This window comes from Oncorhynchus mykiss, chromosome 3 (genome assembly GCF_057628025.1).
Source record: "Oncorhynchus mykiss isolate SJ-2025 chromosome 3, ASM5762802v1, whole genome shotgun sequence".
NCBI lineage: Eukaryota > Metazoa > Chordata > Actinopteri > Salmoniformes > Salmonidae > Oncorhynchus > Oncorhynchus mykiss.
The window spans coordinates 54,467,660-54,491,475 of record NC_143024.1 but is presented as its reverse complement, the minus strand read 5'-3'; the positions used below and the strand labels follow the sequence as shown (position 1 = coordinate 54,491,475).

Sequence of the window (23,816 nt, the reverse complement as noted above, 5' to 3'; positions counted from 1 at the left end):
AAGGATGAAATAGTATGAATAAATGTATCAAAATACAGTTTTTAATGAAAATATGTCAATCATTATTTGAATATGTTGGTAACCTGTTGTACAAAAGTGCTAATCTTCTCAGTACATCATGCAGACAGGAATTAAGAACTCTTGGGGAAGAAGAAAGGCGGGGGTGTGTGTTCCATGATTAACTAGTCATGGTGTGATTGTGATAACATGCAGACACTCAATGTCACGCCCTGACCTTAGTGATCCTTTTTATGTCTCCATTTTGGTTTGGTCAGGGTGTGAGTTGGGGTGGGCATTCTATGTTTTGTGTTTCTATGATTTTCTATTTCTATGGTTTGGCAGGGTATGGTTCTCAATCAGGGACAGCTGTCTATAGTTGTCTCTGATTGGGAACCATACTTAGGTACCCTTTTTCCCACCTGTGTTCGTGGGAAGTTAACTTTGTTTAGGGCATATAGCTTCACAGTTTGTTTGTAGTGTTTATTGTTTTTGTTGGCGTCCTTTTCTAAATAAAATAATATGTACGCTCACCACACTGCACCTTGGTCCTCCTCCTTCAACAGCCGTGACACTCAAGTCCTTTTGTTCACGTGACCTAGAATACCTCACATTTAAACGCTGGCCGTTTTACCTCCTACGAGTATTCTCTTCGGTTGTAGTCACAGCCATGTATATTCCCCCTTAAACCAATACCACGACGGCCCTCAAAGAACTACACTGGACTTTATACAAACTGGAAAGCACATATCCTGAGGCCGCATTTATTGTAGCTGAGGATTTTAACAAAGCAAATTTGAGGAAAACGCTACTGAAGTTCTACCAACACATTGACTTTAGCACTTACACTGGAAAAACATTGGACCACTGAAATGGCTACAAGGCCCTCTCCCACCCACCCTTCAGCAAATCTGATCACGACTCCATTTTTGTCCTGCCTTCCTATAGGCAGAAACACAAACAGGAAGTACCTGTGCTAATTTCTATTCAACGCTGGTCTGACCAATCGGAATCCATGCTTCAAGATTGTTTTGATCATGCAGACTGGGATATGTTTCCCATAGCCTCTGAGAATAACATTGACGAATACACGGACGCGGTGACTGATTTCATCAGGAAGTGTATAGGAGAAGTTGTATTAAAACCTACCTAAAACAGAAACCGTGGATAGATGGCGAGGTGACTGGGAATGTGGCCGAATACAAACAGTGTAGTTATTCCCTCCATAATCAAACAGGCAAAATGTCAGAGACAAAGTGGAGTCACAAATTCAACGGCTCAGACACAAGACTTATGTGGCAGGGCCTACAGACAATCACAGACTACAACGGGAAAACCAGCCAAGTCGCGGACACCGACATCTTGCTTCCGGACAAGCTAAACACCTTGTTTGCAGGCTTTGAGGATAAAACAGTGCCACCGGCGCGGCCCGCTACCAAGGACTGTGGGCTCTCCTTCTCCATGGCCGACGTGAGTATGACATTTAAGCGTGTTAACTCTCGCAAGGCTGCCGGCCCAGGCGGCATCCCTAGCCGCGTCCTCAGAGCATGCGCAGACCAGCTGGCTGGAGAGTTTACGGACATATTCAATCTCTCCCTATCCCAGTCTGCTGTCTCCACTTGCTTCAAGATGTCCACCATTGTTCCTGTACCCAAGAAAGCAAAGGTAACTGAACTAAATGACCAATCACCCTGTAGCATACTCTTCTGTCATCATGAAGTGCTTTGAGAGGCTAGTTAAAGATCATATCACTTCTACCTTACCTTACACCTAGATCCTAGACCCACTTCAATTTGCTTACCGCCCCAATTAATCCACAGACGATTCAATCGCCATTGCACTGCACACTGCCCTATCCCATCTGGACATTAGGAATACCTATGTAAGAATGCTGTGCATTGACTATAGCACAGCATTCAACTCCATAGCACCCTGCAAGCTCATCATTAGTCTCGGAACCCTGGGTCTGAATCCCGCCCTGTGCAACTGGGTCCTAGACTTCCTGATGGGCCGCCCTGGGTGGTGAAGATAGGAAACAACACCTCCACTTCGCTGATACTCAGCACAGGGGCCCCACAACACCCGTGCCAATATATCCTCCAAACACAGGCTTCTCTTGCATTGTCACTTAAATAGACACCGGCTGGAATGTGGTTTAAACCAATCAGCATTCAGGGTTAGAATCGAAGTATTCAGGGGTTATTTTTCAGTTTCATGAGCGTTTATGGCCGCTTGTTCTCATGTTGTATTTTTGGTCTCGTCTCCATTGCTCCTCTCTGCTGTGTCCAGCTTCCCATTTACACCAGAGATCTGTATTTAACGACAAGATTCTAGTCTCCTCCCTAGCAATGGGAATCGTAGTCCCAAAGGCGGGAAGGTAGATGACAAGCTTAGGTCAGTGTGTTTTTATGGGCTTATAAAATAAGGACAATGTGTTTTTATGTGGTTATTTTGGACAGATTTTAGCAAGTGTGAAACCTCTCGCTTTGCCTCTTCCTCTATGGTTTACACACACACCAAGCCCCTCTCCCTGCCTCTCTCGCCAACAAAGTTGAGAGAGATCACATCTTCCTCTCTGACAAGAGGTTTCAACTAGCTATTTGCATTTGAGGTTTGCTCCAACAGAATCGGCCATATGGACACCAAAACACATTGAGACATTCTTTTACTGTAATAGAGACGTTTTTACAACGATACCCTTTTTATGGCTCAAAAACTATAATTAAATAAAGGTTCAATTAAAAAATAATACTAATAATAATTGCACTTAGAGCATACACTACTAAAACAAGAGTTGCCTGTCAATGAGCATTGATCTTGGAAAATTAATGCTCAGTTTGTTGCGCGGCATTGGGGTGGCACGTACTGTTAGCAGCCTTTTAGCCAAAGACTGTCATACTCATGACAGTGCTTATCAGGGCCGGGCATGATAGTGTACGAGTTGGTTCTGGTTGGGCCGGTCCAGGCTTATGGCTTGCACAACATTGTAACCTACTGTATGTTAGAGACCAACGGCTGGCCGTGGCTGTGTGAGAAGCGTGCGTGCCTGTGTCTCTCAGAACTGGAACAAGATTCACTTTCTACGATCTCTCTCCATCTCTCTACTCTGATAGACATGAATGAGCCTGCAACTCTTATCTCTCCAGCGTTGCACTTCATCATGTATTTCCTTATGGAACAAAACAATCTCAGACTCAATTTGTGCACATATGTACAAAAGTGTTTCAGCAGATTGTGCTTTTTTGTGTATGAAAATACGCAAGGAGAGAGAACAATGGCTAAGCATGGTCTTAAACATGCAGTGCTCCACCCCCCTTCCAACCCCCAAACAAATTGCAAAAATCTCTAAAGCTGGAGTCTTATATCTCCCTCTCTAATGTTAAGCATCAGCTGTCAGAGCAGCTTACTGATCACTGTACCTGTACACAGCCAATCTGTAAATAGCACACCCGACTACCTCATCCCCATATTATTACTTTACCCTCTTGCTCTTTTGCACCCCAGTATCTCTACTTGCACATCGTCATCTGCACATCTATCCCTCCAGTATTAATGCTAAATTGTAATTATTTTCGCCTCTATGGCCTATATATTGCTTACCTCCGTACTCTTCTACATTTGCACACACTGTTAATAGATTTTTCTATTTTTCTATTTTTCTTTTGTCTTATTGACTGTACTTTTGTTTATGTGTAACTCTGTGTTGTTGTTTTTGTCGCATAGCTTTTCTTTATCTTAGCCAGGTCGCAGTTGTAAATGAGAACTTGTTCTCAACTGGCCTACCTGGTTAAATAAAGGTGAAACAAAAAATAAAATAAAATGTTGGAGCCCGCGAACACTGGGTACTGGTAATTGCAACACAACAAACTAACAGCATAATTCATAACACACAGTTGTCTTTGAGGGTCACTACAATATCATAGTAGTCTTATGTTTTATTTATTATTAAAGTCAATGCTGTTTTCTATGCTTGTTTTCACTTAATACTTTGGGATACTGGTGCTATATCAGAGGGTTGCCAGATTGGAAAAAAAGCTATATTTCAGTTTTTTTTGTGGTGTTGAGAAAGGTATTTGATTTGGGAATGGGAATGGATACATTTTCATGGTGGGAAATGAATTAATCAACAAATGTGGGGAAACAGAAGACCTGCAAAAAAATATATATGTTTGGTTTAAATTCCCCTGGTGCAACTGCATGGTATTTGCAATTATAACAAGGCTGGTCTACGATCTATTAAGCCATACCAATGCAGTGTAACAGGTTAATGTAAAATAATGAATTATGTTAGCTTACACTAATGGCACTTCCAAGGCCATTTCATGGTGATTATTATGGTCGTATCTATCATTTACTTTCTTCTGCTATATTGTTGGCAGTGTTGGGCTCACGTCCAGCTCACGTCTAGTTAAGTGATCTAGTGGTGGGAAGCATTCTGTTTTTCAACATTGTGTTGGGTGTAATTACATTGATATATCTAGTGAACAATGGATAAGCAACTATGGGCGTGACAGATAGAAGTAGTCACTGCAGGTATGATCAAGCCTTACATCAAAGTTGCCTGAAGCTGAATGGAAAGTGCTTTGCCCTGACCAGTTAGTCAGAAGAAAATCCTCTGTGACTAGACATTTCCATAAGTTAACTTACCAGTGTGGACCCAAAACAAACACATTATACACATTTACTAACAACCTGTTCAAAGTGTTATTACAACTATGGTGTTCTTTTGTTACTGAAGCTTATATATCAAGTAACCTGACAATGATCCACATCATATAGGTAGACAAATAATGTGCAAAACACAACTATCCCTTTTTTAGGATCCAAATCAGTAATATGAATCACTGTTGATCCATCCTGTTCTGATCTAATGAGAGGGATGTAGGATTTCCTACGGACTAGAATGGAGGCCTTTCCCAGTCATGAAGGACAAAGCTGGGCCTCTCTTGCTTCTCATTGGCGAAGACTGAACTCAAGTTAGTGATTATATGTCAGACTCTCTTATAACCCTATTCCCAAAATCTTAGGTTGTAAATAAACCCCCTTTAAGCTGATATAACTTGTATAATTATTATTGGCTGTGAAACCAATATCCGAAAGGCTTCAGACTGAGCATTTCACAATGGAAATTGCTGCTGACATTAAACATAATTATTTCTTTCTTCAGAGGAAATGCAAAATATGTATAAAAATGCCAAATATACCAAAATCTAAATCAAGCAGAAATGTACGGCTATTTAACCATCTTAATTATTACTAAAACATGCAAACTACAGACATTTAACCAGTTAAAGATAATGAATACATGACAACTAGATAAAAATATTTTACAAATAATAATCCATACAAAAGTAAAGAGTTGGAGAGTTGAATGCAAACAAAGTGAGTGTGTGTATTATGGGTATAAGTGTTTGTGTGCATTTGTGTGTGGTGTGTATTATAATCTCCCATCAAAAATGTTTATCCCCAATCCCTAATCAATCCCTAATCAAATGCCCTCATCGATACCACAAAACACAACAGAAAAATCTGTATTTTTTCTCCAATCTGGGAACACAGCCTTGTATAAAATGGATTATGAAAGAAATGGTGTCATGTACATGAAAAAGTGGTGGTTTGGACTAAATGCATTATGAAGAATATTGTGTAATGTAGACTCCATGAAATATGAAATGCGTTATGAAGAAAATCGTGTAGGCCTACTGTTGACTACACACAAAAAGGGGCCTTTCTGGCAACAAGTGCACCAGTAACCCAAAGTATTAAGCAAAAATAAGAATAGAAAACAGCATAGGCATTACAAAAAAATGGCAACAACAATAAGGCTACAATTACAATATAATTATTTCGGTGACAACCTGGTTAATTAACAATATTGGGTTGTTTACACATATTATTTTAAATATATAAATAAATATGGGACACAGAAAATGGCAATGTATAACACCATTGTCCATCATGCATTGCTATAATAACCTTCAAACGATTGTTCCGAAGTTTTCCCCCCCAAAAAAGTATTTTCCTATGAATAAAGTCGCACAAAAATGTGTCTTATCACACAAATGAAGCAACACAAAACTCTGGCAGGCACAAGAATACGAAATGGGGGGGGTTATTTCACTACCCAAAATAGCGTTTGTCATGAACACGTAAAAATATAACTGCATCACTGTATCACTGTATCACAATTCCAGTGGGTCAGAAGTTTACATACACTAAGTTGACTGTGCCTTTAAACAGCTTGGAAAATTCCAGAAAATTATGTCATGGTTTTAGAAGCTTCTGATAGGCTGATTGACATAATTTGAGACAATTGGAGGTGTACCTGTGGATGTATTTCAAAGCCTACCTTCAAACTCAGTGCCTCTTTGCTTGACATCATGGGAAAATCAAAAGAAATCAGGAGGGACTGGTGCACTTCACAAAATAGATGGATTCATAAGGAATGGAAATTATGTGGATATATTGAAGAAACATCTCAAGACATCAGTTAGGAAGTTAAAGCTTGGTCGCAAATTGGTCTTCCAACTGGACAATGACCCCAAGCATACTTCAGAAGTTGTGGCAAAATGGCTTAAGGACAACAAAGTCAAGGTATTGGAGTGGCCATCACAAGGTCATGACCTCCTCATGACCTCATGAATCCTATAGAACATTTGTTGGCAGAACTGAAAAATCATGTGCGAGCAAGGTAATGCTACCACTAATTGAGTGTATGTAAACTTCTGACCCACTGGGAATGTGATGAAAGAAATAAAAGCTGAAATAAATCATTCTCTCTACTATTATTCTGACATTTCACATCCTTAAAATAAAGTGGTGATCCTAGCTGACCTAAAACAGCAACTTTTTTACTAGGATTAAATGTGAGGAATTGTGAAAAACTGAGTGTATTTGGCTAAGGTTTATGTACAATTCCGACTTCAACTGTATATACACAGTGTGTCAAATCAGAGGGCATGTTGTCCGGTCCTCTGGCAGTCTCTATGGGGGTGCCACAGGGTTCAATTATCGGGCCGACTCTTTTCTCTGTATATAACAATGATGTTGCTCTTGCTGCGGGGGATTCTCTGATCCACCTCTACGCAGACGACACCATTCGTATACTTCCGGCCCTTCCTTGGACACTGTGCTATCTAACCTCCAAACAAGCTTCAATGCCATACAACACTCCTTCCGTGGCCTCCAACTGCTCTTAAACGCTAGTAAAGCCAAATGCATGCTTTTCCGCCACAAAGCCTCCTTCACTAGAGCCGCCAAACTTACCCTAGTAAAACTGACTATCCTACCGATCCTCGACTTCGGCGATGTCATCTACAAAATAGCTTCCAATATTCTACTCAGCTAACTGGATGCAGTTTATCACAGCGCCATCCGTTTTGTTACTAAAGCACCTTATACCACCCACCACTGCGACCTGAATGCTCTAGTCGGCCGGCCCTCGACTACATATTCGTCGCCAGACCCACTGGCTCCAGGTCATCTACAAGTCCATGCTAGGTAAAGCTCCGCCTTATCTCAGTTCACTGGTCACGATGGCAACACCCACCCGTAGCACTCGCTCCAGCAGGCGTATCTCACTGATCATCCCTAAAGCCAACACCTCATTTGGCCACCTTTCATTCCAGTTCTCTGCTGCCTGTGACTGGAACGAATTGCAAAAATCGCTGAAGTTGGAGACTTTTATCTCCCTCACCAACTTCAAACATCTGCTATCTGAGCAGCTAACCGATCGCTGCAGCTGTACATAGTCTATCGGTAAATAGCCCACCCAATTTTACCTACCTCATCCCCATACTGTTTATATTTATTTACTTTTCTGCTCTTTTGCACACCAGTATCTCTACCTGTACATGACCATCTGATCATTTATCACTCCAGTTTTAATCTGCAACATTTTAATTATTCGCCTACCTCCTCATACCTTTTGCATACAATGTATATAGACTCTTTTTTTCTTTTTTCTACTGTGTTATTGACTTGTTAATTGTTTACTTCATGTGTAACTCTGTGCTGTCTGTTCACACTGCTTTGCTTTATCTTGGCCAGGTCGCAGTTGTAAATGAGAACTTGTTCTCAACTAGCCTACCTGGTTAAATAAAGGTTAAATAATTTTTTATTTTTTTTAAATACTAATCAGAGGGAATGGGAACCAGGTGTGCGTCATGAGACAAGAGAGTCCGGGGTTGGTGGTAATGATCCAGTCCAGTGACGCCTAGAAGGCCGGTGACGTAGACCTCCGGAGCTGCAGCACCATGAGAAAGCATATCATTTAGCCACAGAGGATCAGCTAAAGAAAATATTAATAACTCCTAGCTCTGGAGTGTAGCCCACTAACAAGGCATAGCCTACAGTTGGAAACACGTGGCAAATCTGTCACTGAACAAACAGCATGCAGACAAAACAGGCCTTTGGCAATACTTGAAATACTATAGCTGCAAAAACACAGGTTGGACAGCAAATGGCTCCTGTCGAAATGAGAGGACTCTAATCTGTCTGCTGTAGGCTAGCAAAATATTTGATACATTTTCAAATAGGCCTATTGTTTTACAAAGTAAAACGAGAGAGAGAGGCTTTTAGCACGAGCACATCGGCCATCACCAACGAGTGACCTGCGCATCATTGGGTGAGTCAGTGAAGCTGGATATCATTTTTAGGACTATAATTTCCTCCCCGTGTTGTAGCCTACAATATGTGCCTGCAAAAATCTAGGCCTGGGCTATTGATGAATTCAAGACAAGGTCGTTTTTATTATGGTGCTATCATGACAACTGGGAAGTCTGGAAAGAAACAAGGTCCAATCATGACGTCAGTGATCTTCAGGTCGAAAGTCGGAGCTCTGGAAAGAGGCCTGGGCTCTTTCCGTACCCTAGGCCTCAAAATATTTTCTCCATATGTGCAACTTCCGTAAGGGCCCAAACTCTACTGCTCTATGCCACTGTGAACATGCAATGATATGCATGTTTATTTATTTTACCTTTATTTAACTATGCAAGTAAGTTAAGAACAAATTCTTATTTTCAATGATGGCCTAGGAACAGTGGGTTAACTGCCTCAGGGGCAAAACAACAGATTTGTACCTTGTCAGCTTGGGAACTTGGTCTTGCAACCGTTTCGGTTACTAGTCTAACGCTCTAACCACTTGGTTACCCTGCCGCCCCAGGCAGTATATGTAATGTAATGCTTTACTATAAAAGTGATTTGTTTTCTCATGCATTCCAGTACCTCAGAGCTCCCTAGGTCACTATCCTCTCGTGCTCACATTTTGCTCCGGCACCTGATTTACAAATTAAGCACTGGTTATACTAGCTAACACGTCTGAGTTTTATAAATGTGCAATAAGCATAAAGCACAACTATATAAGGAATTGGCAACTCGTTCTCATTCTGAGAAATTAGGTAGGCCACTTGATTTCAACATCTTAACAAAGTGGACAGGCTAACATGCTTTTCAAACCGTTGGAGAGAGACAGAATGGTGTGTTCATAACAATTCAACTGTTCAACCTTGTTAGCTAGCAAATAGATCCAAATTGGCTAAAGTTGAAATACAAAGGTTAGCTGGCTAATCACTGGCTTGAGAGATTGTTGATGAGACGTGTTAATTTTCTATAGCTTAATGCCTGCTGCATGTGCATTATGCATGGTTCTAGTTCAGTTTGTAACAAAAAGACATGAAAGCCAGATCAGTGATTTTGCACAAAAAAAGCAGCTTAAACTATTTTAATAAAATAACAAAATTAGTAATGGGTCTTAAGGTTGTGGAAGGCTTAAATTTAGCCAAGCTATAACTTCACAAGCCCTGAATTAATTATTGCTGACTGTTTGAAATGCAGTGTATTTGACCTTTAATTGTACAACATTGCTTATTTAGAGAATAGCCCCAAAAAATATCAGATATATACAGTACCTGTCAAAAGTTTGGACACACCTTGTCGTTCCAGGTTGGTTTTTGTGTGACTATTTTCTACATTGAAGACATCAAAACTATGAAATAACACATAGAAGAATGTAGTAACTAAAAAAAAATTAAACATCTCAATATAATTCTTCAAAGTTGCCACCCTTTGCCTTGATGACAGCTTTGCACACTCTTGGCATTCTCTCAACCAGCTTCATGAGGTAGTTACCTGAAATGCATTTCAATTGACAAGTTTGCCTTGTTAAAATGTCCTTCCTTCTTAATGCGTTTGAGCCAATCAAATAAGCAAAGAGAAACGACAGTCCATCATTACTTTAAGACATGAAGGGCTGTCAAAGTTTCTTCAAGTGCAATCGCAATAACCATCAAAAGCTATGATGAAATGAGGAAGGAAAGGAAGACCCAGAGTTACCCCTGCTGCAGAAGGTAAGCTCATTAGAGTTAAATGCACCTCAGATTGCAGCCCAAATAAATGCTTCACATAGTTCAAGTAACCGACACATCTCAACATCAACTGGAGACTGCGTGAATCAGGCCTTCATGGTCGATTTGCTGCAAAGAAACCACTACTAAAGCACACCGATAAGAAGAAGAGACTTGCTTGGGCCAAGAAACATGAGCAATGGACATTATATTGGTGGAAATCTATCCTTTGGTCTGATGAGTCCAGATTTGAGATTTTGGGTTCCAACCGCCGTGTCTTTGTGAGACGCAGAGTAGGTGAACGGATAATCTCTGCATGTGTAGTTCCCAACGTGAAGCATAGAGGAGGAGGTGTGATGGTGTGGGGGTGCTTTGCTGGTGACACTGTCAGTGATTTAATTAGAATTCAAGGCACACTTAACCAGCATGGCTACCAGGACAATGACCCAACACACCTCCAGGCTGTGTAAGGGCTATTTGGCCAAGAAGGAGAGTGATAGAGTCCTGCATCAGATGACCTGGCCTCCACAGTCACCTGACCTCAACCCAATTGAGATGGTTTGGGATGAGATGGACCACAGAATGAAGGAAAAGCAGCCAACAAGTGCTCAGCATATGTGGGAACTGCTTCAAGACTGTAGGAATAGCATTCCAGGTGAAGCTGGTTGAGAGAATGTCAAGAGTGTGCAAAGCTGTCATCAAGGCAAAGGGTGGCTACGTTGAATATATTTTGATTTGTTTAACACTTTTCTGATTACTACATGATTTCATATGTGTTATTTCATAGTTTTGATGTATTTACTATTAATCTACAATGTTGAAAAAATAAAATAAAAACTTGAATGAGTTGGTGTGTTCAAACTTTTGAATGGTACTGAAACATGAATCGCCCATAGGTTTGATAAAATGTAGATGGGATTTTAAATCCGTATTGCGCGGCCCTAATTGTGTAACAATTCACTTCTACTCAAAGGGGTGAAGCAAGGATGTGCAGTAAGGGCCGGCAGGGTGTTCAAAACAAAAAGTATACAAACATGTTGTTATTAAAACCTCTGCTGACGTCAGCTGAAAATGAACTGTCCTTGACATCATGTGTAAAGCATTTATTTTTAGATATGTTAGAGTACCCCTGTAAAAGCCTGTAAAAGCGGGGCTAGCTATCTTTGTTCCCAGGCTATTGCTATCTGCAGCACAAACGTATGTCTTGATTGTGTAAACAACAACTTGATTACATAAACTATTTGATTTAATTAAACTAAAATGAATGCATACTACCACAGTTTATTTATGACGGAGAGTATTTATATTGTTCACTGTGTGTATCATATTCTCGTTGCACTTGCCTGTTTGTATCTAAAACATGTAGCTTAATTACCTCAACCTAAATGTATTTAGCATTCTCTCTTGTCCAGACAGTCGATTGTGTGCCTTGATGGACTAATCATGCAAATGTGTCTGTGGACAATGACCATCCCCTTGCCCTGAGCCACATCACATCCACTGTTGAGTAAGAGTCCTCTCCTATTCAGGGCTGCTGCTGCTGTTGTTGTTGCCCATTATCTCCCATTTCTATTGGATGAGACAGCCTTCTCATCAGGAAGAAACATGGAGGTATACATCACATAATGCGTGCTACGCACTTTTCAAAATTCTGTATTCCCGTTTTGGATCTGTGTGCACACTTGTTTAGATAGGTGCCAACAGAAGCAATACTCTGTGTGTACACTAATCTAAGAAAGTTGCTCCACCTAAAGTGCACAGCTGGCACGGAAACCCATTAGATTCCGCATTTGAGTCCCGCATTCAAGTTTCAACAGTAATTTACAGTAATTTACCTGGCACAGTGCCATTTTGAGGTTTATACCCCAAAGGGGTTTATACTCCTTTGGGTTTATCCAGTTTATACTACTTATTACATAAGTGCAGTCCATTAACACATCGTGGACCTTGCTACTGCTACACAAACCCTACCTCACAATTGTCATCTGTCTATCTGTCAGTCAGTCGCCATGACAATTCTCAGGCCATGCATAACACACCAACAATGTGGTAATTCAGCGCCACACTAAGCAGTCTGACATTTCAGCATGACGTTCATTCATTTAAAGCAGCCATCATGGCAGCATCTTACCCTGCCAGTGGCTGTCCATGAGTAGGGATGTCAGTATAGACAGCACATGGAGGAATCTTCACTGTAGAGCATGCAGTGGTGGTGATCAGTGGGGGTGCAACATAGCACCATCCTTAATGGCCAGGTCTCCCTTGAAAAATAAGTATTTTGATCTCAATGGGACCACTTGGTAAAATAGAGATAAAATAAAATCCAGTCAGGGAACCCAGTCAAGGGCCCATGTTGAAGTTTCAATGAAGAGGAGGCATGGTTTGGTCTTCACGACTTCAACAGCTGTTTAGATCCAGGGAGGAATAACAGGGAAATCCACTAGGAATCTGAGAAAACAAAATCCACTTGAGGTTCATATCCATGGAGATTAAATTAAAAGGCTCTCGCAAAAACCCAATGTGCACTAAAATTTCTCTCTCTCTCTCTCTCTCTTTATCTCTCTCCCTCTCTCTCTCTCTCTTCTCTTAGCCTCTCTGCAATAACTCCTTAATCGCTCTATTTCTGTCCTTTTCTCTGATGCTCACTTATACTTCCTCTCTCTCTCTCTCTCTCTCTCTCTCTCTCTCTCTCTCTCTCTCTCTCTCTCTCTCTCTCTCTCTCAGCTGTGTCTCAGTGTTATGCTCGGCCTGTGCCCAGGGGATGTATAACATGTGTTCAGGGTGGGGGTTGGGGACTGCTGAATTCATAGGTGGCATGTTCTGCTTCTGCAAGGCTGGTGAGGATAGCCATCGCATTGTGAACTATTTTAAAGAGAGAGATCATGATAGAGTTCAAAGTTGCCTCCATAGGTACTTCAAAATCGTAATACTTTACATGAGAATGTAGCAAGGCGATATTTGACCAACGGTATACATATACTTGAATTGACAAACTATAAGGTTCAACGGGAATGTGTGACTTGTGGGTACTGCCGAGGAAGATATGCTACACTGTCCCGACTGAATTGGTCTTTGTTGTGCCCCTCTTTTGAAAGGATTAGTCCAATGTCTTCAGTGGAGTAGAATGATTCAATAGAAGATGCACAAATGACGCATTTATCTATGCATTTGTCAGGGCAGAGAGAGAGAGAGAAATAGAACTCTGCTCTGGAGTATTATTAATAGTACATTAGAAACTGACGTAAAGAAACCAGCTCCTTTATGGCTGTATCACGTCACATGACCCTCAGATGATACGCTGCCAGGCAACTCATGTCAAAAGAATCCTATACCGCGTCTATTGAAGAACTAAAATGCATAAAACTCTTAAAACATTTGATAATTACAGTGACATTTTTATAGTGATTAGATTATCAGAAAGAAATGTAAGGGCTATAAAATAAGGGCAATGATATGGGCAAAATAGGGCAATGATATGATATAATATAGTATCTGCAGCAGGGAGGGGCAATATAAGTCCTCAGGGGCCGGAGTGGTGTCACACTTTTTCCCCATCCCTAGTGAACACAGCTGATTAAACTAATTGTATTCTAAACTGAAGATCATGATTAGTTGATTGTTGGAGCCAGGTGTGTTAGCTGGGGCTGGGGATGGGGGCTGGGGCAAAAGTGTGACACCAATCAGGACCCCGAAGACTGGAGTTGCACATCCCTGATCTACAGAATATTTATGGTTTGAAAATACAGTAACAGACAACCAATTCCATGTTATCATAATGCCTGTCCTCTCAGCGACTCCCTAATCCACACTATCTACCCTCCTAGAAAGTGCTTAGAAGGTAGTGTCAACCTAGAATCTAGCATGATGGCATTTATAGTCATTAGGGCTATCAGAAGTGACTCACCAGGCTTAATGAGATTAATAAAGAGGGAGGTATGGAGAGAGAGAGAAAAGGGGAGGGAGAGAGAGTTTTAATGTCACGTGCACAAGTACAGTGAAACACCCTTCTTGCAAGCTCTACATTCAAACAATGCAGTAAAAAATATCAATGTAGTGCTAAAAATAATATAGGGATACTGGAGTGATAGAGGTAGATATGTATAGGGGTAAGGTGACTATAGGCATCGGGAATATATGATAAACAGAGTGGCAGAAGTGTTTGTGATGATTGTGAGTGTGTGTTCGTTATGCAAATGTGTGAGAAAATGAAGTGTGTGTGTGTGTGTGTGTGTGTGTGTGTGTGTGTGTGTGTGTGTGTGTGTGTGTGTGTGTGTGTGAGTGCCAGTGTGTGTGAATGTGTAGAGTCCTGTGAGTGTGCATAGAGACAGTGCAAAAAAAATGTAATACACGGGTCAACTCACATAGGACGTTTAGACATGTTAGCTATTTGGCAGTTGTATGGCTTGGGGATAGAAGCTGTTCAGAAGCCTGTTGGTCAGAGAGAGAGAGAGATATTAATAAAGTACCTATCTAATGGTCAATTAGTTGTCTTTTCTTCACCCGAGGGGAATGCATGAGTCTTCAGACTTGTGGTTGTTCTTCTAGTAAGAGCACCCAACTGACTGGTTCTAAGCCATCAGAAGCCACACATCATCTGGACCAATTTTATCCTCTGACAGTAAGCTAATGTATGGGGACATGAGTGATAGTTGCTTAGATTGAATAAGGTCGTTTTTCAAAACAAAGTGTGGAGTGAGTGTTAATGTATGAGTGTGCGGGGAATACTGTAGGGTTGGAAGATAAATTATCAAAAATGAGAATAGGGATCCATGTGCATGTACAACATGAGTGTGTGTGTGAGTGTTGGGAGGACCAGGACACCCCTGGGCTTATGCCGTGACCTACATTGGGGCCTGATGCGCCCAAGGCTGGTAGGGTGTGTGTGTGTGTGTGTGTGTGTGTGTGTGTGTGTGTGTGTGTGTGTGTGTGTGTGTGTGTGTGTGTGTGTGTGTGTGTGTGCGCGTGTGTGTGTTTGAGTACACATGCGCGTGCGTGCAGAATGTACTGTACTGATGAGATGAAGCTGCATGGCTGCATTAGCTGTGTGACTAAGAGGCTCAGCTGGACAAGATACAAAGGGATGAATGTGCACACGCTAAGAGGGATCGTACAGATGCATATAAACACTAATGCAAATGAGTACAGAATACTGAAGGAAAATTCATACCTAAAGTTAACTGTACAGACAAACCACAATAGTACACAACGTCATTAAGATGATAGTGCATATTTAGCAGTGTGATGTTGTTCCCCTAGATTATGCACCAAGTTGCACACAAGGACCAATTCAAATTGGCCAGGTCAAGAGGGGATGTTAATAATTTGATAATAATAATAATAATTCTGTGTGTTTTTAAAAATTTAATTACAGCATAGCTAATGCTATTTTTTGGTGTACAAACACTTTTTCATATCGATATTGTACATAGACATGATTGTAAAAGTTTTGTATATTTTGGTTTGGCCCATCGCGGCTTATCTGTATTTCCGTACCCTCTTATTATTCTATTTTGCCTGACCTTCGGCTAGCAAGGTGCCTGAGAGCTGTGACTGCGCCAAGGGCTAAAATATCTCTTAGTGTGCAGGGCAAATAAAAACAATCCAACCAGCAGACCTCCAGTTGTGGCAGTGTCCTAATTAAAAGTACACAACGCAGAACGAACCACGCTACAGATACATAAAGGTACATTAAGGGTACAACACACCCAATTTTCTCTCTGGAATGCCTAGATACTGTATTAATCTGTAACTCACACTCTCAGATCTCCTTGTGCGCTTTCAAACGTATATGAAACACAGACCTGGGTCAAAATAACATAATGTTTTCTTTCAATTAATTTAGGTGCGCTTGATTTAGCTTGTCTGATCTGCTGGGTGGGCAGGGTTTGCCCCTTTGGGACAACTTCATGGGTTCCATTGGGCCATTTACCACTTTTAGCCAAGTCCTATAGCAAAGGAGCACTACTATAAACCCCTAAATCTTTCGGTTATACTGTCCATGCAAATATAAATTACTTTCGCACAGAATTGTGGTCAATTCCATATCAAATACCAAATACAAATATATACCTCCTCACAATATTTAACTTTATAATCACTCCACGCAATAAAGCGTTTATAATGGGTTAGTAAATAGTTTGATTTTTCACTGCTCCATTTATAAGATATTTAATATAATTCCTTATAAACCATGTACTAATAATTAGTTAAGTATTTTTGTGTGGCCTCATCTAAAGTGTGGGCTATTCATATTTTATAAAAACATATTTTTTTTCAGTGTAATTTCTCATAAAAAGATGAACATGCCACTGGTAGACATTCCAACAGTACCTGATGCTCCTTATGGTCTCAGAATAGCCTAGAACATATCAATGGGAAATGAATGAGCACACAACACAGGATGTTCAAGGAAATATATTGAACATTTTAGTCACAAAAACTGTTGTGAAACGTGAATGTGAATATTTTTCTAATGTTGCATACCTCGCAAATGCAAACTAATCATAAAACAGGTATATGCAGCCTACACACAACAGTTTTTCTCTAATGGATTTTTATTCCTTCATTACTACTGATACAGTGCCTTGCGAAAGTATTCGGCCCCCTTGAACTTTGCAACCTTTTGCCACATTTCAGGCTTCAAACATAAAGATATAAAACTGTGTTTTTTTGTGAAGAATCAACAACAAGTGGGACACAATCATGAAGTGCAACGACATTTATTGGATATTTCAAACTTTTTAAACAAATCAAATACTGAAAAATTGGGCGTGCAAAATTATGCAGCCCCTTTACTTTCAGTGCAGCAAACTCTCTCCAGAAGTTCAGTGAGGATCTCTGAATGATCCAATGTTGACCTAAATGACTAATGATGATAAATACAATCCACCTGTGTGTAATCAAGTCTCCGTATAAATGCACCTGCACTGTGATAGTCTCAGAGGTCCGTTAAAAGCGCAGAGAGCATCATGAAGAACAAGGAACACACCAGGCAGGTCCGAGATACTGTTGTGAAGAAGTTTAAAGCCGGATTTGGATACAAAAAGATTTCCCAAGCTTTAAACATCCCAAGGAGCACTGTGCAAGCAATAATATTGAAATGGAAGGAGTATCAGACCACTGCAAATCTACCAAGACCTGGCCGTCCCTCTAAACTTTCAGCTCATACAAGGAGAAGACTGATCAGAGATGCAGCCAAGAGGCCCATGATCACTCTGGATGAACTGCAGAGATCTACAGCTGAGGTGGGAGACTCTGTCCATAGGACAACAATCAGTTGTTTATTGCACAAATCTGGCCTTTATGGAAGAGTGGCAAGAAGAAAGCCATTTCTTAAAGATATCCATAAAAAGTGTTGTTTAAAGTTTGCCACAAGCCACCTGGGAGACACACCAAACATGTGGAAGAAGGTGCTCTGGTCAGATGAAACCAAAATTGAACTTTTTGGCAACAATGCAAAACGTTATGTTTGGCGTAAAAGCAACACAGCTGAACACACCATCCCCACTGTCAAACATGGTGGTGGCAGCATCATGGTTTGGGCCTGCTTTTCTTCAGCAGGGACAGGGAAGATGGTTAAAATTGATGGGAAGATGGATGGAGCCAAATACAGGACCATTCTGGAAGAAAACCTGATGGAGTCTGCAAAAGACCTGAGACTGGGACGGAGATTTGTCTTCCAACAAGACAATGATCCAAAACATAAAGCAACATTTACAATGGAATGGTTCAAAAATAAACATATCCAGGTGTTAGAATGGCCAAGTCAAAGTCCAGACCTGAATCCAATCGAGAATCTGTGGAAAGAACTGAAAACTGCTGTTCACAAATGCTCTCCATCCAACCTCACTTGAGCTCGAGCTGTTTTGCAAGGAGGAATGGGAAAAAATGTCAGTCTCTCGATGTGCAAAACTGATAGAGACATACCCCAAGCGACTTACAGCTGTAATCGCAGCAAAAGGTGGCGCTACAAAGTATTAACTTAGGGGGGCTGAATAATTTCATTCCACTTCATGATTGTGTCCCACTTGTTGTTGATTCTTCACAAAACAATACAGTTTTATATCTTTATGTTTGAAGCCTGAAATGTGGCAAAAGGTCGCAAAGTTCAAGGGGGCCGAATACTTTCGCAAGGCACTGTATGTATGATTTGCAGGTAGAAATGTTACATGTATAACACTTAAAATGCTTCCAGAGCAGTCTTTTAACTGGAGACTATTTTCACACATGGCTTTGTTTGGTGTCACCTTTACTGGGAATTTAAAGGTAGTAACTCTTTAAACATAATAATATATTCAGATGTTTTGTTTCTTTGCCTCGTAAGCAGTCTATGGACTGCTTTTAAATCTCAATGCGGAAAATGATCAGGTATTTTTTGTCTAAGAGCTATTTGAAAAGACCGCCTGAATTTTCAGCCTGTTTTGGTGGGATGGAGTTTTGACCTTCCTGGTGAAATTACCATGCGGTATATTAGTTAATAGACCAATAAAAACCTCTCTGCCAATAACAGCACATTTTCTGTTTTCCCCTCCCCGCTCAGACTACTCCCACCCAGACAGTCCTAGCAAAATTCTTGCTTTAGAAATTGTCCTTTGCTAAGAAGCTATTTTTGTTTATTTTTTAAAATTTTAATTGAAAACAATCACAATAAGGTACTTAATTGTTACCCAGAAATTATTTCAGGGAGGAGACTTCACAAAATAGAACTCTCAATTTCTAACACGTATGGACCCAGAACTTAATCATGCAGCCACTAAATTCCTCCAGATTTTATTTTTGGGTTAACCAAGATTAGACTGCTCTAATACCCTGACAACACCCACACTGCTCGCGCGCGCCAATGTGCATCTGCGTTGCCAAGGGCTAAAAATAGAAATCATTCCTATTTCTGACGCAGATCGCCCTTCAAGTCCTGACTCACCCATCTCCTCATAGGTAACCGGAAGGTTGCAAGTTCAAATCCCCGAGCTGACAAGGTACAAATCTGTCGTTCTGCCCCTGAACAGGTAGTTAACCCACTGTTCCTAGGCCGTCTTTAAAAATACGAATTTGTTCTATACTGACTTGCCTAGTTAAATAAAGGTAAATAAAAAAATGGTTTATAGAAATCAGTTACCCACGTGCCATCTCCTCATTGGTTATACCCACGTGGGTGATTGAAAAACAAACTGTTTTGCCTGTTGTCGTGGTAATACTATGAAAGTGTAGATGCCAATCACCATATAAGTTCAAAGATGAAAAATCCTGGAAGAAGGAGAGATGACTAGAAACGATTTGGTTGACCGTTTTATGTGTGGATATCCTGTTTGGGATAGGGGGCAGCATTTTCACGTTTTGATGAAAAGCGTGCCCAGATTAAACTGCCTGCTACTCAGGCCCAGTTGCTAATATATGCATATTATTAGTAGATTTGGATAGAAAACACTCTGAAGTTTCTAGAACTGTTTGAATGATGTCTGTGAGTATAACATAACTCATATGGCAGACGACAACCTGAGAAAAATCCATCCAGGAAGTGGGAAATCTGAGGTTTGTAGTTTTTCAACTCATTTCCTATCAAATATACAGTGTCTATGGGGTCATATTGCACATTCTAAGGCTTCCGCTAGATGTCAACAGTCTTTAGAACCTTGTTTGATGCTTCTACTGTGAAGGAGGGGGGAATGGGAGCTGAATGAGTCAGAGGCCTGCCAGAGTGGCATGAGCTGGTCACGCGCACCCACCTGAGATTTAGTTCTGTTCCATTGCATTTCTACAGACAAAGGTTGGAAAATTATTGGAGATTTATGATAAAAACATCCTAAAGATTGATTCTATACATCGTTTGACATGTTTCTATGAAACATGCGCGTCGTGAGTGGATTTGTGAACTGAACGCGCTATCAAAAGGAGGTATTTGGACATAAATGATGGACTTTATCGAACAAATCAAACATTTATTGTGGAAATGCGATTCCTGGGAGTGCATTTTGATGAAGCTCATCAAAGGTATGTGAATATTTATAATGCTATTTCTGACTTCTGTTGACTCCAACATGGCGGATATCTGTATGGCTTGTTTTGTTGTCTGAGCGCTGTACTCAGATTATTGCTTTTTTGCTTTTTGCTTTTTCCGTATTTTTTTTGTAAAAATCTGACACCGCGGTTGCATTAAGGAGAAGTATATCTCTAATTCTGTGCATAACACTTGTACCTTATATTACATTTTCCGATGACTTTTTATGTAAATTGATGTGGCTCTCTGCAAAATCACCGGATGTTTTGGAAGCAAAACATTACTGAACGTAACGCGCCTATGTAAACTGAGATTTTTGGATATAAATATGCACTTTATCAAACAAAACATACATGTATTGTGTAACATGAAGTCTTATGAGTGCCATCTGGTGAAGATCATCAAAGGTTAGTGATTAACTTTATCTCTATTTCTGCTTTTTGTGACTCCTCTCTTTGGCTGGAAAATAGATGTATGTGTTTTTGTGACTAGGCTCTGACCTAACATAATCATATGTTGTGCTTTCACTGTAAAGCCTTTTTGAAATTGGACACGATGGGTAGATTAACAAGACGTTGAGCTTTAATTTGGTGTATTGCACTTGTGAATGTATGAAAGTTACATATTTCTAAAAAATATTTTTGAATTTCGCCTTTTCAGCGGAATGTTGTCGAGGGGTTCTGCTAGCGGAAGAAGATAAGAAGATATATTGTTGGAGTAGATGACCTTGTGCATTTCAGGTAAAATAACAATTCAATGTCCACATCGACGGGACCACAGTGGAGAAGGTGGAAATCTTCAAGTTCCTCGACATACACATCACTGACAAGCTGAAATGGTCCACCCACACAGACAGTGTGGTGGAGAAGGCGCAACAGCGCCTCTTCAACCTCTGGAGGCTGAAGAAATTTGTCTTGGCACCTAAAACTCTCACAAACTTTTACAGATGTACAATTGAGAGCGTCCTGTCAGGCTGTATCACCTCATGGTACGGCAACTGCACCACCAGCAACCTCAGGGCTCTCCAGAGGGTGGTGCAGTCTTCCCAGTCTACCGGGGTCAACCTTCCTGTCCTCCAGGACACCGACATCACCCAATGCCAGAGGAAGGCCAAAAAGATCATCAAGGATAACAACCACCCAAGCCACTGCCTGTTCACCCCACTATCATCCAGAAGGTGAGGGCAGTATTGGTGCATCAAAGCTGGGACCGAGAGACTGCAAAACAGCTTCTATCTCAAGGCTATCAGACTGTTAAACAGATATCACTAGCACACTAGAGGATGCTGCCTACAGTGCCTTGCGAAAGTATTCGGCCCCCTTGAACTTTGCGACCTTTTGCCACATTTCAGGCTTCAAACATAAAGATATAAAACTGTATTTTTTTTGTGAAGAATCAACAACAAGTGGGACACAATTATGAAGTGGAACGACATTTATTGGATATTTCAAACTTTTTTAACAAATCAAAAACTGAAAAATTGGGCGTGCAAAATTATTCAGCCCCCTTAAGTTAATACTTTGTAGCGCCACCTTTTGCTGCGATTACAGCTGTAAGTCGCTTGGGGTATGTCTCTATCAGTTTTGCACATCGAGAGACTGAAATTTTTTCCCATTCGTCCTTGCAAAACAGCTCGAGCTCAGTGAGGTTGGATGGAGAGCATTTGTGAACAGCAGTTTTCAGTTCTTTCCACAGATTCTCGATTGGATTCAGGTCTGGACTTTGACTTGGCCATTCTAACACCTGGATATGTTTATTTTTGAACCATTCCATTGTAGATTTTGCTTTATGTTTTGAATCATTGTCTTGTTGGAAGACAAATCTCTGTCCCAGTCTCAGGTCTTTTGCAGACTCCATCAGGTTTTCTTCCAGAATGGTCCTGTATTTGGCTCCATCCATCTTCCCATCAATTTTAACCATCTTCCCTGTCCCTGCTGAAGAAAAGCAGGCCCAAACCATGATGCTGCCACCACCATGTTTGACAGTGGGGATGGTGTGTTCAGCTGTGTTGCTTTTATGCCAAACATAACGTTTTGCATTGTTGCCAAAAAGTCTTGTTGTTGCCATCTGACCAGAGCACCTTCTTCCACATGTTTGGTGTGTCTCCCAGGTGGCTTGTGGCAAACTTTATACAACACTTTTTATGGATATCTTTAAGAAATGGCTTTCTTCTTTCCACTCTTCCATAAAGGCCAGATTTGTGCAATATACAACTGATTGTTGTCCTATGGACAGAGTCTCCCACCTCAGCTGTAGATCTCTGCAGTTCATCCAGAGTGATCATGGGACTCTTGGCTGCATCTCTGATCAGTCTTCTCCTTGTATGAGCTGAAAGTTTAGAGGGACGGCCAGGTCTTGGTAGATTTGCAGTGGTCTGATACTCCTTCCATTTCAATATTATCGCTTGCACAGTGCTCCTTGGGATGTTTAAAGCTTGGGAAATATTTTTGTAACCAAATCCGGCTTTAAACTTCTTCACAACAGTATCTCGGACCTGCCTGGTGTGTTCCTTGTTCTTCATGATGCTCTCTGCGCTTTTAACGGACCTCTGAGACTATCACAGTGCAGGTGCATTTATACGGAGACTTGATTACACACAGGTGGATTGTATTTATCATCATTAGTCATTTAGGTCAACATTGGATCATTCAGAGATCCTCACTGAACTTCTGGAGAGAGTTTGCTGCACTGAAAGTAAAGGGGCTGAATAATTTTGCACGCCCAATTTTTGATTTGTTAAAAAAGTTTGAAATATCCAATAAATGTCGTTCCACTTCATGATTGTGTCCCACTTGTTGTTGATTCTTCACAAAAAAATACAGTTTTATATCTTTATGTTTGAAGCCTGAAATGTGGCAAAAGGTCGCAAAGTTCAAGGGGGCCGATTACTTTCACAAGGCACTGTATATACATAGACTTGAAATCACTGGCCACTTTAATAAATGGAACACTAATCGCTTTAATAATGTTTACATATCTTGTATTACTCATCTCATATGTACTGTAGATACTGTATTCAATTCAACTGTATCTTAATGTATACCGCTCTGACATTGCTCGTTTATTTATATATTTATATATTCTTAATTCATCATTCCTTTACTTAGATTAGTGTGTACTGGGTATATGTTGTGAAATTGTCAGATATTACTGCACTGTCGTAGCTAGAAACACAAGCATTTCGTTACACCCGCAATAACATCTGCTAAACACGTGTATGTGACCAATATATTTTGATTTGAATAACTTCACCATGCTCAAAGTGATATTCGATGTCTGATTTTTTTACCCATCTACCAATACATGCCCTTCTTTGCGAGGCATTGGCAACCCTCCCTGGTCTTTGTGGTTGAATCTGTGATTGAAATTCACTGCTCGGCTGAGTGACCTTACAGATAATTCTATGTGTTGGGTACAGAAATGAGGTAGTCATTCAAAAATCATGTTAAACACTATTATTGCCCACTGAGTGAGTCCATGCA

The 23,816-nt window shown here is 40.6% G+C and overlaps 1 protein-coding gene and 1 long non-coding RNA gene across 3 annotated transcripts in view; one reads left to right on the top strand and one right to left on the bottom strand.

The window, feature by feature from the left end:
- LOC110519980 (nck-associated protein 5) overlaps positions 1-13,073 on the bottom strand; it is a 132,027-nt gene extending 118,954 nt beyond the window's left edge. For both annotated transcript variants that reach the window (XM_021596914.3, XM_090229554.1), the window contains exon 1: positions 12,472-13,073. The gene's annotated coding sequence lies outside the window, so the exon portion shown is untranslated. The remainder of the gene's footprint in view (positions 1-12,471) is intronic.
- The window catches only part of LOC149984610 (uncharacterized), a 755,830-nt gene that overhangs the window by 421,976 nt on the left and 310,038 nt on the right, over positions 1-23,816 (top strand). The gene's annotated exons all lie outside the window — the stretch shown is intronic.